General features: G+C 47.8%; 1 protein-coding gene across 2 annotated transcripts in view; it reads left to right on the top strand.

Moving 5' to 3' along the window:
- PRKCA (protein kinase C alpha) overlaps window positions 1-14,058 on the top strand; it is a 391,533-nt gene that overhangs the window by 94,036 nt on the left and 283,439 nt on the right. Inside the window, exon 1 of one of the 2 annotated variants that reach the window (XM_078065961.1) lies at window positions 11,664-11,755. The exons of the other annotated variant lie outside the window; for it this stretch is intronic. The gene's annotated coding sequence lies outside the window, so the exon portion shown is untranslated. Of the gene's footprint in view, window positions 1-11,663; window positions 11,756-14,058 lie in introns of those variants that run through there. 2 annotated transcript variants of the gene reach the window in all.

Genomic DNA, 14,058 nt, shown 5'->3' with positions numbered 1-14,058 from the left:
GTAAGACCTATTTTGATGGTCTTAGATATGAAAATTAATGTTTAATCCGATGTCCCAGACAGGGAAAAAGTTATTTCTGGAGCCTCTGATTCCTGCTCCTGCCTCCTCCTCTGTGGTACTGAGCAAAGAGCTAATGAATACATGAGACCCTCAGTTTAAGACTGACTGGTGACCCTTCTGTGATCTTTCCTTGCCATGACTAAGACCGTCTTCCTGCAGTCATGGCCCAGCTCATTATTGGCTTTGACAGATCCCACTCACTGGCTGATGCCACTGTGAGCCCGTTGGTGCTCAGGTGCTGGAGTCAACAGGGGTAGAGAAACCTGATCTGATGTCAGGGATGTATGATCAGAAGGTGAATCCGTAGGCCATTGCACGAAGCAATGATTTTTAGCAAAGGCGTTGAGCTGTCTTCAAAATGCTAATGAACAGGTGAGATGAGATGTCACAGGAAGACAGCCGGAGCCAAGGATGACTTATTTGATCACTTTGGTGGAGGCTGGAGGGGGAAGGTTGAGATTGGTATCACATCCGCATTCAGGGGAAACTGCACAAGACATTTCAAAAAAGAAGATATTCCAGAAAAATTGAGAACTTCCAAGAGGAAGGCTTCTATTAGCAATAGATATTTAATTTTGATGAGACTGGGAGTAGGGGATCATTGAAGATGTGATGGCGAAGTTAGACTTTTGCTGAAGCTTGCACCTTCTAAAGACTTTGGAGCCATTCATGTACTTTGAATTAGCTGGAAGTTTTATATCAAACTGTCTTTTTAAAAAAGATGTAGTTTGAAGGTCTTTGGGGGAAAGATTTTTGCTCCTGGGAGATTTTTGGGATTTGTTTCTGGCTCTTCTGCCAGGCCCAAACTCCTTGAGAGTAGGGACTATGTCTGATTTTGGTCAGGTAACATTGGCATAGTTCTTGGTATATGGTAGGTGCTCCATCCATAAGTATTGAAAAAATGCTGTACTCCTGATTTTACAGGACTTCTACTTTAAGATGCCCCTGTCTGTCTAGCTCCATGTAGTAGTAACATCTTCCAGAATGAAAATTCACAGCCTAGCTTTGACACTCTTTGGTTTCATGAACGTGATAAATGTGTGTGTATGGGTCCATTGGGTCTTACCATCTTTCCATTTCTTCCTCATAATCTGGGGATATTTAATGTATGAAATGGGTTTCTGGAAACAGAACTTGAATTTATATCCTTACGGCTCTAGGAAATAAGGATGTTCTATCTTACTATGATATGATTTGTGGTTATCATTTAAGAACCAGTGAGCAGTAAATGAGAGGTTGCATGTACATGGTATAGGTGGGGCTGGGAAGTGATCTCCGGGGTGGCTGCCTCAGTCCATTTACTTTCCAGATGAGGAAAGAATGTTAACTTCCTCACCCAAGGTCCAGCTGCTGATAATTTTTTTTTATGGAAGGAAGCTGTCACCTATCCTCGTCCCTTCTCTCCTTATTGGAACCACATACCCATCTCCCCTGCTTCCACCTCAACCCTTCACCTCCCTGCAAGGTGTAGGCGAAGTAGAGCGGAGTCCGTCTTCATGAGTATATGTTGGATAGCAGAAGTAATGTGTCACAGATGGGAAAGAACTACGAGCATGTTGGTGGGTAGGTTGTATCTGGTTTCTTGCTTGCTTTTAAGATCATTTTCTAAAGTGAAATTTTAAACAGATTTGGGGACTGTGAATACAATTCTGTGCTTCATATTTGTGGCCAGCATCTCTTTGGGCTGTAGGATAGAATGTTCTTTCTCTGCATCCTTCAAGGACCCATGAGCTACACTTTATGTAAAGATAAACATACAGATGTACATACCTATATTCTTTTGCACAGTCTCTGAATTCTACAGGGAGCTAGCCAGCCCTCATCTTCTTCTTACTGTCATGGTTTCTGATTCAGGCTTTGGGTGAAATTCATGTAGAAAGAAAATTCGCCTTCCTCATGACAAGTCCCTTGAGCTTCTAGGCTTTGGGGTGCAGCATCAAATACGGGGACAGAGTGTAATATCCAGTCCACCAGCATGAGCTGATGTAGCCTCAGCCTCCCAGCAACCTTCACAGAGATCCCCCACCATGTCTCAGGTCCCAGGAAATTGGGCTGCAGAAGAGCCAGCATCTTCCAGGTGTGGTCAAACCATGTTTAGACTCGTGATGAGCCAACTGAGGCATCTGCCATGTCCCTATTTCCCCCTGCAGGGGATGAAGCCTGCATCTGGGACAGAGTGGGTCTTCAGGTGTTTGGGGGCGGGGGGTGCACTGATCCCAAGAAGGGTTCCATATTGGAGCTGATTCCAGATTTACCTCCAGTAGAGCTTGGTTTTCATCTACGGTCTGGAGCGCTTGCAGAGACAAAGTGAACTTAAGCCTCCCTACCATTACTCTTTGGCTTTTGCCCACACGGAAGTGAAGGTGGGCTTCTGGAGACTTGCTGGGGGCACAAGGAAACGACCAAGTGATTGAGACCGAAGTCGAAGACGGCTGCTTTAGGTCCAGGCTCCCAGGGGCATCGCTTGATCACTGTTGTTCGCGTCTGTTCTTTTTCATTTTACCTTCCAGGCAGAGAGGAAAGGTCCAGCTTGCTGACTGGCCCAGGGCTTTCCAAGGAAATCTCGGGACCCAACGAGAAGCGGAATGTTAATTTGCTTCACAGGGTGAGCCCGCTTTGTGGAGCAGGGTCTGGGCCCGGGTTCCTGATGAAATCACAGCCGGCCCTCCTTGTTCACCCTGGAAAACGTATTCCTGTTTATGTACCACTAATAACTAGTTTTCGGAATGCTGAGTTTCTTCTCCTAATTGTCCACTAATTTGTCCTCTTCCTGATGGGGGGGAACGATAATGTATTTGAAGTCACCATTGCTTTTTGGGCGACTGGGTTTATTGTTTTTGATACTTTCAGATATTTCAGACATGGACCTTTTAAATGCTTTATGTGGTGCAATATTCATATTTATTAGGGCCATTTAATAGCATATGTAAATGAGTTCAGTGCAGCTGTGCTGGACAATAGTCATGGAAATGAATTCATTTTGTTGATTTTTTTTTTTTTCCCCCTTTGATACTGGAGATCTTTATATATTTTTCTTAATGGAACAGACCAGGGTCTTCAGGAAAGGCGACTCGTGTTTTTCTTTGCCTGCAGGGAAACCATTTGAGTTTCATTGTTCTTTACGGGTCCTGACCCACGCTGGTCAGAATGAAATTGATTACATCAGAAATATTTTTGCAAGTTTTGTCTCTGCTCTCTGGAGGCCTGCAGAGAAAACTTTGCTCCGGATAGCTGTGGTTTACCCCCCAGAACACCAGGACCTTCACGTTTTCCGTAATGACTCCCTTCTCCCTCTTGGATCACCCTGGAGTTCCTTCTGAAACAGAATCCAGGACTAAATGGAGTTGCTTCCTGAGTGGGATGGGTACGGAGTTCAAGTTTCCAGAGGCCTGGTGTATCTCCCCTGGTTACCAGCTTCTTCCCTCTGCCGCATAGCCCTCGCTGCTTTTCATCTTCGGTGAGCATGGTGTATTAGAACGAAATCCAGAACAAAGCTACGTGGGCACTGGGTCAAGCTGAGGACCTGTCTGGTGGCACACCAATGACTATCTTTCCCACATCCTCCTGCTTTCTCCTTTGTGCGGCGATTCAGCATTTCCAAAGCCCTTCTGAGTCACTCCCTTGTGCCATCCTTAGAAATGTGCCCCGAAAGGCAGGTGAATATGTTTTTAGGATTCACGTTCAAGCAGCCACCACCCCAATATTGGAAGCACTAAAAGGTGGATTTACTCATGTGAGTAAGGAGAGCTTCACCATGTAGACTGTTGCTCTGAGACCAACTGGGAGCTGATCCTATAAAGGATTTTGGGAAAGCATGGAATAAGGGACTGGGCAGGCCTTGGGAGGTGGGAGTGTAGTAGACGTTAGCTGTCAAGGTCATGTGGGTGAGCTTGCTCTTGGCCTCCTGACAAGAACATGGCAATGTCAGGAGTGATGTGCACTGGTGCTGAGCTGTCAGGGATCCGTTAAACTGGTGGTTTCTTGTTGCCATGACTACAGATCAGGTTTCCCCCCCCTTTTCTTCTCCCACATCCCCTCCCCCCCTCCTCTCCCCTTTTGGTGTTTTCTCGGACAAAGCTGTAGGAGAGACCCTCCTGGAAAGTCTTCCCTATAGTGACTCCTTCTCCTTCCTGAGATTTCATTTGCAGGGATCTGACTTTTCATTGCCCCGAATAAGCGAGAGCACTAAGGCTTAGGGAGGTCATGTGGCTTTCCCAGGTTCCCATAGTTGGTCAACAGGAGCAGGTAGTCCTTGTCAGTTCGCTAGATGGTTAGTGTCGTGATGCCAGGGACTGTGCCGTGATCACGTGCGTCTCTGCAGAGGCTCTCTCACAGTAGGTGTGCAGTAGATGTTTGTTGAATTAATAAAGTGAGTTTGCCAGTGCCTATGAGGGTCAGATTTTCTACAAGCCTGGGACCAGTCACTGCTGATGCGCATTACAATCCTCATGTTCTGTACCTTGCTGTAGGTGATAAGCCAAGCAGGCTGTAAGGTGTAAGATAATGCAGTTGGGATGCCCAAAGCAAGGCTCTGGTGTATGTGATTACCGTGGAGGAAGGTGGCCACCTAGAATGAAGAATTCCTCCTAATTTTGGATAGATCCTTACTACTATTTTTTTTTTTTTAAATAAAGCAAGAGGAACTGTAGAGATTAAATGTTCCAATAAGCAGGATGCTTTCAGGAGGCTGTGAGTAAATCTGTGTGTGTATGTTCCCAGTAGTATGTGCCCTGGAGGAAACCCAGGAGCCCGGAGCTTCCCCTCAGCCCTAGGTCCGGGCCCTTGAGGCATGTCGTAATGAAATTACCTGCACAGAAGTTCCCTATAAACAACAGCCAAGAGCAGCCACTCTCCCTGTTGAGTTCTTGCGAGCCTCTCGTCTCTTCTCTGAGACACCAGGTGAGCTTTCTTGTTCCAAACACGAGCAGCTGAAGGAGAACAAGGAGGGGCCATGAGATCTTCTAGCCCAAAGGTTCAGCCAGACTTTCACATCCAAGACACCTGGGGAGTGTTTTCAAAACCTCTGACTCAGGACCTCCCGCGGTGAGGCTGGGCGCGCTGAGTTCTTTGCAGTACCTTCCCGAGGACCTGGTACCCTCATAAATGGGCTCTGTTCTAGTCTAGCTCCATTGATTTGTGGAGGGAGCAAGCGGGGTGCATGTGGTGGATTTCCTGGCGCAGGAACAGCGGGGCTGCTCTTTGTCTCCGAACCAAGCTTTTCGGGGGCTCTTGTAGCCATCCTGGGCTTGGTAGAAGCCGGCAGAGCTGAGGGGACAAATGAGCCTGTTTCAGCCTGAGCCTTGGAGCAGTGTGAATGGGAGACAAGATAGTTGCTGTTCCTTAATCTGTACGACAGCTTTGCTTTGTCCCCATGGACAATGGCTGTGTTGTCCCAATCTTCATCCCTTGATGGGGGCTGTCTGTTTAGGGGACTGGCTTGCAGTGTGTATGGAAGCCAGCGCCTCGGCACTGGATTTTATAAGGTGTTTATCAAATGCAGTTTGTGTAGGCCTTGGTAGACATCACAGGCCTCAGAGTGCCGAATAAAAGGAAATCATTGGCTTTAAAATGACTTTTGCAAGGCAGATGATGTGTTGATCTTACAGGCCCTGTCCATGCGTGAGCAGGGGGAGTGCAGAAGCAGGAGAGCCCTCTTCACTGCAGGTACTCCTGCTGAAACTGTCCCAGCCAAGCTCCCCAGTTCTGTCCAGGGCTCTGGCATCGTGACCATTTCCCCCTTTGGTGGTTGTGGAGTGCAGAACCAGATTTGTCGATGCTGCTCTGCTCCCAGGGAGGCCCCTGAGGATAGCTTTGGAATCAGATGGTCCAGGCTTCAGCTCTATAGTTGGTTAGCTGTGTGGACCCGGACGGGTGGCTTACCTTCTCTGTGCCTCGGTAAAATCGTGGCCCCCCGTCGTCCTAAAAATCCCTCAGTTATAAGGATACTACCTACCTCGTGAAGTTGGTGGGATTCAGGTGCAATAATGTCAAGGGCTTAGCGCGTTTCTGGAACACAGTAATTGTTCATTTAGTGTTAGCAAAACCACCACTGGCAAGAAACTCAAGCTCAAATATCTGCATTATTTCTGGCTCCCAATCTTGACTTTTTGGTTTATCCATATTTTTCCTGGTGCTGATTTTCAAATTTATTTGTATTTTGCTGTTTGTATTGTTTGTATTCACATCATATGTGGGTGAAATTAAAATAAATGGAAATGCCAGCCTTTTGTCATGGAGTCCAGAGTGCTTGAATTCAGAATAAGATTTTCCTGAGCATAAGGGTGCAGATGGGCTAGTACCGTCTTGAGCTTTTGGCCCGAGCACATGTCCTGACCTCCTGTCCTGGGACTCTTGCCTAAGTGTGTACCCCTTCTTGTTCCTGTTTCTTCCTTAAGGTCTTGGAGCCTTACCTCGCTGGATGGACTTTCTAGCATAGACAGTTTTTCTTCTACTTTTTCAAGTGCAGTGTATGTTTTTTTTTTTTTTTTAAGATTTTATTTATTTATTTGACAGACACAGTGAGAAAGGGAACACAAGCAGGGGGAGTGGGAGAGGGAGAAGCAGGCCTCCTGCTGAGCAGGGAGCCCGATCCCAGGACCCTGAGATCATGACCTGAGCCAAAGGCAGACGCTTAAGACTGAGCCACCTAGGCGCCCCAAGTGCAGTGTATGTTGTCAAAAAGCCCAAAATGTTGTGATAATAAGGCTTGTTGGTATTCCTTAAAATTGGCAATGTGTCATCTTGGTGTGATGGCGCACATGCGCTGTATCCTGATGAACAGCTGTAGATGCTCACGGCCAGAGGACCACACATGCCACCTACGAGGGGTAACTGTCCTAGTAAAAAAAGACCTAGACTATTAGCACTGGACCAGGCTCTTGGAGAGGGAAAGGTGAAGTACAAAAGAACAGTCTGCAAGCTCAATGGGGGAAAATGTTAAATTGGGGAAAGATCAGGGAGTAGAAAAAGGGAATGTGAAAAGATGTATTTCATCCAGTACACGTGAACCACAAAGCCCATGGAATGGATTTCACGAGCAAGGATGGAAGACGTTTTAGGAGTGGGGGACTCTGAGCTGGATCTTGAAGAAAAAATGGATTGCTTTTTAGAGAAAAGTGGCACGTGTTGAGAATGAAGGTTTGGCATGACCACCCCGCAGGACCCCGGCTCTGAAGTTAGCAGGGAGGCGAGCAGGGGAGGGCTGAGTGAGCAGGCACGAAGGTTCGTCGTCTCAGGGGCAGGGAAATCCTTGCAGCTCCTTGAGGGAGCGCTGTGAAGCAGATCAAGGCCGCATGTGCTGGAATGTTCCCACCAGATGGGAATGAGCGGGAAGCTGCCTGGGCAGTGCAGGAGGGAACGGATGCTGGCTGGGCTGCTGGCTGTGGGAAGGTGAGGCCACGTGTGCGGACATGGGGGAGTAGTCATCAGGATTTGTTCAAAAACTAAATAGTAAAGAACCGAGGGAAGAGAAATTCAAGTCTGCAGAGCTTGAGGCCAGCATGGATGGCATGGGTTTTGAATGAAGATCACGTGAAAGCTGGAAAGAACTTGCAGTGGGAAATCCTTCACGGTCCTCATAAGAGCTGAGGTGGTCTGCATCCCTGGTTCGAAGTTTGGACTCGGGACTCCACCTGCCTGGGTTCAACTCCCAGTGCTACCTAGACTAGCTGTGCAATTTTGGCCCCATTTTCCTGTTTTACTTTCCTCACAAAATGGGGATGGTAATAGCACCTACCTCATAAGGTGGCTGTGAGGATTTAAATGAGTGAGCATAAGATGTGTGGAACGGTGCTTGGCATGGAGTGAGCACTCAGTGAATGTCAGTGCTGTATTACTGTTAGTATCCATCATATTGAAATCAGACCGTAGGTGTGAGGTCAGATGGAGGACTGAGGATGAGACATCTAGAGCTGGGAGATGCAGATGACCGACCTCTGAGAAGAAAGGATCTTCTCAGTGGAGTGAGCGCAGAGGTTGGTATATGGAGGACCAGGGCAAGTGGAGATCAGCATGGTGCCTTGGGGAAGACCCCTGTGGATTAGTGGGAGGATAACGTGGAATCCAAGATGGGCAGTGAATAACAGGAGAATTAGGCAAATCAAGAGACTGTTGTCATGGAAACCAAGGAAGAAGAGAGTGTGTGGTTTTTTTTTGTGAAGATGTCATCCAAATCAGATACATTGAGGATTGAGCGTAAATTGAGGGGGGAGAACACGTACCACTGATTAGGCCTAGATACTGTTAAAGATGTTAACGCAGTTCAGTTCTGAGATAATTTAGAAGCCAAGTTCAAGGGATAGAAGAAGCAGGATAGGAGAGGATGGGAAAAATGGTGAGTGGCGTATGGAGGAGGCAGAGTGAGCGAATGCAGCCCCCTACTTCCCCATGAGATAGCGGAGTATTTTGAAAGACAGTTGGAAAGCAACGAATAGAAGGCAAGACATCAGGAACACAAGTGCAGGAGGGAGTAAATGCAAGCCTCCAGGGAGGGACTTGGCAGCATGATGCGCCCACAGGAAGAAGGAAAGCTCGAGCAGGTGAAAAGAGCCCTCTTGTCCAAAATGCGGGAAGGGAGTGCAGGTGTGGAGGGATATGGGGAGGCACAGGCCTGTAAACTGTTTTTGTTTTTTTTTTTAAAGATTTTATTTGACAGTGAGAGACACAGCGAGAGAGGGAACACAAGCAGGGGGAGTGGGAGAGGGAGAAGCAGGCCTCCTGCGGGGCAGGGAGCCCGATGTGGGGCTCCATGCGGGGCTCAATCCCAGGACCCCGGGATCATGACCTGAGCCGAAGGCAGATGCTCAACGACTGAGCCACCCAGGCGCCCTGTAAACTGGTTTTCTTGATGGGGGGTAAATACAACTTTGACCTGTGTGAATAATGTGCTGCTTGAACCTTAAACTTCTAGTTTTTTACTTTTTTTTTTTTTTGCAAAAGATAAATTTCTTATTCATGATGCTTATTCATAATCATTCGTAAGCTTATTTGCTTATTCACAATTCTAGGCACTGGGGAAGAAGTGAGTTGAATTTAATAGCTTTTATTTTAGAGGTCATTTCTACTAGAAAACGTAAGTTTGGAAACCAGCTCACAAAGGGATTTCCCTGTTCACACTGTCAGATGCCTTGTCTGTTGGCTGGAAAAGTGTCCCGTGGCTAGAGGCCCTGCTTGCTCGGCAGTCCCCAGAGCAGGGACAGGTGAGGATTAGGCTACCCTAGGGTAGCTTGGTCAAGATGCTGTGAATCCCAGAAGTGGGCAGTCCTCTTACGGTTTCTTTTTCCATCTTGAAATAGAAGAGCCAGGTGGGATAATGCCATAGTCAGCCCAGACCCACCTCGGTGACCTCACCTCCGTCTCTGCTTCATTTGTGGAAAACCCTTCATCTCTCAGTCCTTGCAAAGAACTGGCTCTTGTCTTTAAATAGCCTCTAACAGGTTCCCTTCATATTTGGACATCATGATTAAAGCAAGTGATTTTACAACTGCACAGCAGGCTTCTAGATGAGGTGCTGCTGTGCCATTTATATGGGTTCTTGGGAGTGGGGGAAAGAGAAAGCAAATGCCCAAACCCACAAAGAGGACAGGGAGCAGGGTTTCGGACAGGGTTTAGGTGGCAGCAGAGCCGAGGGGTGTCCTCCTCTCAGCATGATGCGGCTTGAGAAGAGCCCAGGGCTTTGGAGGATGTGGCGACCTCAGGATCCTGTGCTCGCATGCCAGCAAGGATCCTGAGGCATTTCCTTCTTTCTGGCTCTCCATCGGCAGCGCAGCTCTGCAGGCAAAAGGCAGGTTGAAGTTTGAGCGTTTCGATGCCTCAGGCTGCTGGTAGCTCCAATAATTCCCACTGGACGCTGCCTGGACATGTGTTCTTATGGAATGATCCCAAATCTGTAAACATCCAGTTGAACTGTTTCCTGGCAGCAAAAAAGCTCAAAGGAAGCACTTGAGAGAGGAAGCAACTTGTCTGAACTTTGCTCATATGTGGGAAGTCATTCTTCTCAAACCCGATACTTCAGTGAGACCAGACCCAGAAGAGAAGATTCAGGGGAGAACAGAGAAGTAAACATCCCCTCTTAATAATGGTAGTAATTGCCACTGTTGTGCTTGGGGGCAGTAGCTGGCCTTTGGTGAGGGCCTCGGTGTGTAAAGCATTTTGCTCAGCACCTACACTTTGTGTCTGCTTTGGAACCATTCAGCCCTTGCAACAACTTGTAATAAATTAGATACTGCTATACCCACAGCTTGATAGGTGAAAAAATTGTGTTGCTCCTGTCCTGTAGACACGTGGCCTTGGCTGGCTTCGTGCTGTCAGGTTCCCAAGTGCATTCTCTTAGGCAGCGAAGTGGTTCTTACGGGGCCGTTCTCTGTCCTTTCACGTTCGTGCTTCAAAGTTTGAGATCCTTTGCCATTGAGGTCTGTGGAAGCCTGCAGTTGCAAAACTTGAGCACCGGGCTTCCTGCTGATCTGCCTCTCTGTCAGAGAATGTGATAAGCCTTGGTGCCCACAATTTTTTGCTGATGTTCTTTTTGGCGAGAAGCACCATTGTTTATCACTTGACAAGAAAGCCTTTCATGTGTTTGACCTGAAGGACCTGATGAGCAGAGGCAGAAAAAGGGAATCAGCATTGCCATCTTTTAAAAAGTAAAAGAAGGGTTTTGTGGGGTTTTTTTTGCCATCCCTCCCACACACCCTGGAAATCACATAATTAGCCCAACAGCCTTCTTCTGCTGATGGATTTCCTAAATCACTTCCAGAAAGAACTTGGGTGGTATGTACGTCTCTTCTAAATAAGGGTCTTGTTTTTTTACCCTCTCCCAAAATGTTCGTTTCCCATGAAATCCCAGAAACATTGACTCCTAAAATATTACAAGGCATTGGCTTCTAAGTGATTGCAACTACACTGAGTTCATAAGCTCAGATTTCTGCGGAGGTGAATAAGAGCTAAGAGTACGTGCAGGCCCCGCAGTTGTTAAGTGTCTTTGTGCCTCAGGGCTATGGGACAGAAAAGACTTCTGGTTCTCTGTAGCTGAAGAGGGTGGCGACCCACTGAGGCATATGGCTGTTTTTCATTCTTCAAATTTTTATCAACTTAGCTACTCTGGACCAATTCGGTTATGGAAGAAGTCAACAAATACTCAGCAAGTTCCCATTGTGTAAGTCCTGTGGGGTGGGGGGGGACTCTTCCCTCCTAGGATTGAGAGTTTAGCAGGGGGATGGACCTTGACCAGTAAGCCCCAAGACTTAGAGAAGCCCACCGACAAAGAGTGGCAATGAGCAGCACAAGGCGCTGAATGTGCAGACAACCTCCTCTGAGGCTGGTGGTCAAAGGGGGCTTTTGGGAGGCCTGGGCTTGCGGAATCCCAGACACCAACACTTGGAAGATCGGGGTGTTCCTAAGTTCACAACTCTGGCTGACTCCCCTTTCCCTATAGCAGAGGCAGAATGCTGTTCCCTGAGGGTGGAACCCTACTTCCCCTTTCTCTCCAAAGTCTGTTTCTGTATCTAAAAATGAACTGGAGCCCCATCTGTTTGTGGACTTTTTTTTTTTTTTTTTGAAAACCCTTGAAATGTTTGTTATTTTTAATACAGCTTCATGTGACTCTTCTCATCTTAGAGAAGATGCTTCTCCTCTTCAGGTGGTCTAGCGAGCACGCTGGGGATCTGTAGCCCTTCCCCCTGGAAATGGAAGTAAAGCATCGGTGAGCAACCTTCTGAGGGAGGCACAATTGTAGCCGCTGGGCTGTTTTTTCCATAGCCTGTTGTCCTGTTGCCTGGATTTAATTCAGGGGAAGACAGAGCGCTTAATTCACGCTGAAGTGGCCTGTGAGCTCCGGTAACTAAGGCGGGTGTATATTTGTACCATAATCGATGCCGGTGGCGTGATCTCTGGGTGGTGGTTTTCTTAGAACGCTCACCACACTTCAAGTGCCTTTGGGAGGTGCTGAGTTGATGGTTGGAGGGACAGATATGTCACCCATCACTGTAACCCCAGGTTCCAGTTTAGCTTTATGGCCCCAATTTTGCCGATTTCTTACATGCCAGCGTGTTAGTTTCTCATGGCGTCCCTTCTCGGTCTAGCCCCTCAGCCAGTCTCCCTGCATCGGTCCCTGGACCCTTCTCCCCCACTCTCTTTCCACTCCACTGAGGGATTAAAACTCTCAGTCCCACTCCATGCTTCTGGCTTATCACTGAGAAGCTTTCTGTTGCTTTTTCAGGATGAAGTCCAGAATTCTGAGTGTGGACTACCAGGCCATGTGTCCTCTGATCCTGACTGTTCTCTGAAATCTTCATTCTCTCTCCCACACGAGTGTGCCCTCCTCCCTCCTCTCTGTCCCAGACCTTTCCTGGGCTGTTCCATTGCCCTTGAAGGCCCTTTCTGCCACAGCTCACTCAGTTAGCTCCTCCTCTTCCCCTTTATTTCCAGCTAGAACATTATTTATCTCTGAAGACTTTTCTTCGGACCCCAGATCACCTCTGGTCCCTTTCTGACTTACTTTCATATCACTCATACATTTTCTTCATCATGTTCATCCTAGGTATGATATATTTAGTCTTAAAACTAGGTCATTCATACCTGTCTCTCTCATCAGACTGAAAGCTCAGTGTGGCCAGATGTTATTTATCTTGTCTCAGATTTACCTGTGAACCCCCACATTTAGCACTTACATAACTTTTTGGGGGTCACATACAGAATTGCGTGGCTGTGAGCAGTTCTTGGATCCCTGTTTGCATAAAAGTTGGTCATTTTCTCATTTTGGGGAAACCTACAATGCTAGCAGTTCTCCCCACCATCGCTTTCAGGGGCTCACCTCACGTTAGGGTGCCACTTCCCCAGGGCAGTTCCACACACACAATCTCATTAGACCTCTCAGAATTCCCACTGGTCGTTAGGAACTTTGTTGGACAAATGGCTGAAGCTCAGAGAAGGTTGGTGATTTGCCCCGTTGCTGCAAATGGTGGGTAAGGATAGAGAATCAAGATGTTCTGGTTCTGGTTTGAGGCATGGGCTGCCCTTCCTGACGTGTTCCGTGCTGGCCTGTTGAACTTTGTAATGAGAATACGCCCGTCCCTTATGAACCACGCTGACTCGAGGTTCACGGGTAATGAGTGAGCAGTGACTTGGGGGACAACTGAGTTGGGGTGGTTGGCATCTGTTACTCTTAGAAATCTAGCCTTGCTACTGGAGACTGAGGAACTAAGTTAGACTTGGATGTCACTGTGAATGAAACAGAAGGTTTGTTGGCTCTGGCCACAGAGAATGCCCACGAGAGTTTGTGGAAGGAGGAACTTAATAAACTACTCACTAAACGGGTTACACATTTTCCTTCAGCTGCATGTAGACGTCTTAGTTACGATGAGTGACAGATTGTGGCAGGATGGGAGATGTGCCCTGCAGTCAATACAAGGCTTGCTGTGCAGCCTCCCCTGAAATTCGAGAACTGGTCCTTGGTAACAGGCTCCCTGCTAGATGGGCTGGGGTGGGGGAGGGGTTCGGCATTGGTAGGTGTGGCTCATTTAATGAGAGGACTAAAAATACAGTGGATGGAAGAAAGGGCAAGGAGAGGTTTAGCTAATTAGAAATTCCTGACCACCCACAGCCTAATGAAGAAACGCTCCCCTATTGCCAGAAGCTGGCAAGCTACCAAGGGAGGTGGGGGGGGGGTGAGCATGTGGGCACATACCTGCTTCCCCTGGGGACAGACTTCTCCGAGATGCAGGCTGGGGTAGGAAATGATGGGCTTTGAACCCAGACAGATCTGACTGGGGCAATTGCTGCCCCGCTTCTCACCAGCCTCAGCAAGTTAGCCTTCGGGAGTCTGTTTCTCATTCTGTAAAAGGCGGGGGGTGGTGGTGAGGATGCCTCCCAGGGGAATTGCATGACTCGGATGCCGCAAGTATGTGAAATTCCTAGTACCGGTCCTAGCACGGAGTGAGGTGCTGGATCTTAAGTTGTCGTGGGTGTGTTTGCCGTGGGCTGCCCAAGTGCTGCCTCTGCTCTGTG

Source organism: Halichoerus grypus, chromosome 2, assembly GCF_964656455.1.
Source record: "Halichoerus grypus chromosome 2, mHalGry1.hap1.1, whole genome shotgun sequence".
Lineage (NCBI taxonomy): Eukaryota > Metazoa > Chordata > Mammalia > Carnivora > Phocidae > Halichoerus > Halichoerus grypus.
Note: the sequence above shows the minus strand (reverse complement) of the source record. Positions and strands in the feature narration are given on the sequence as shown.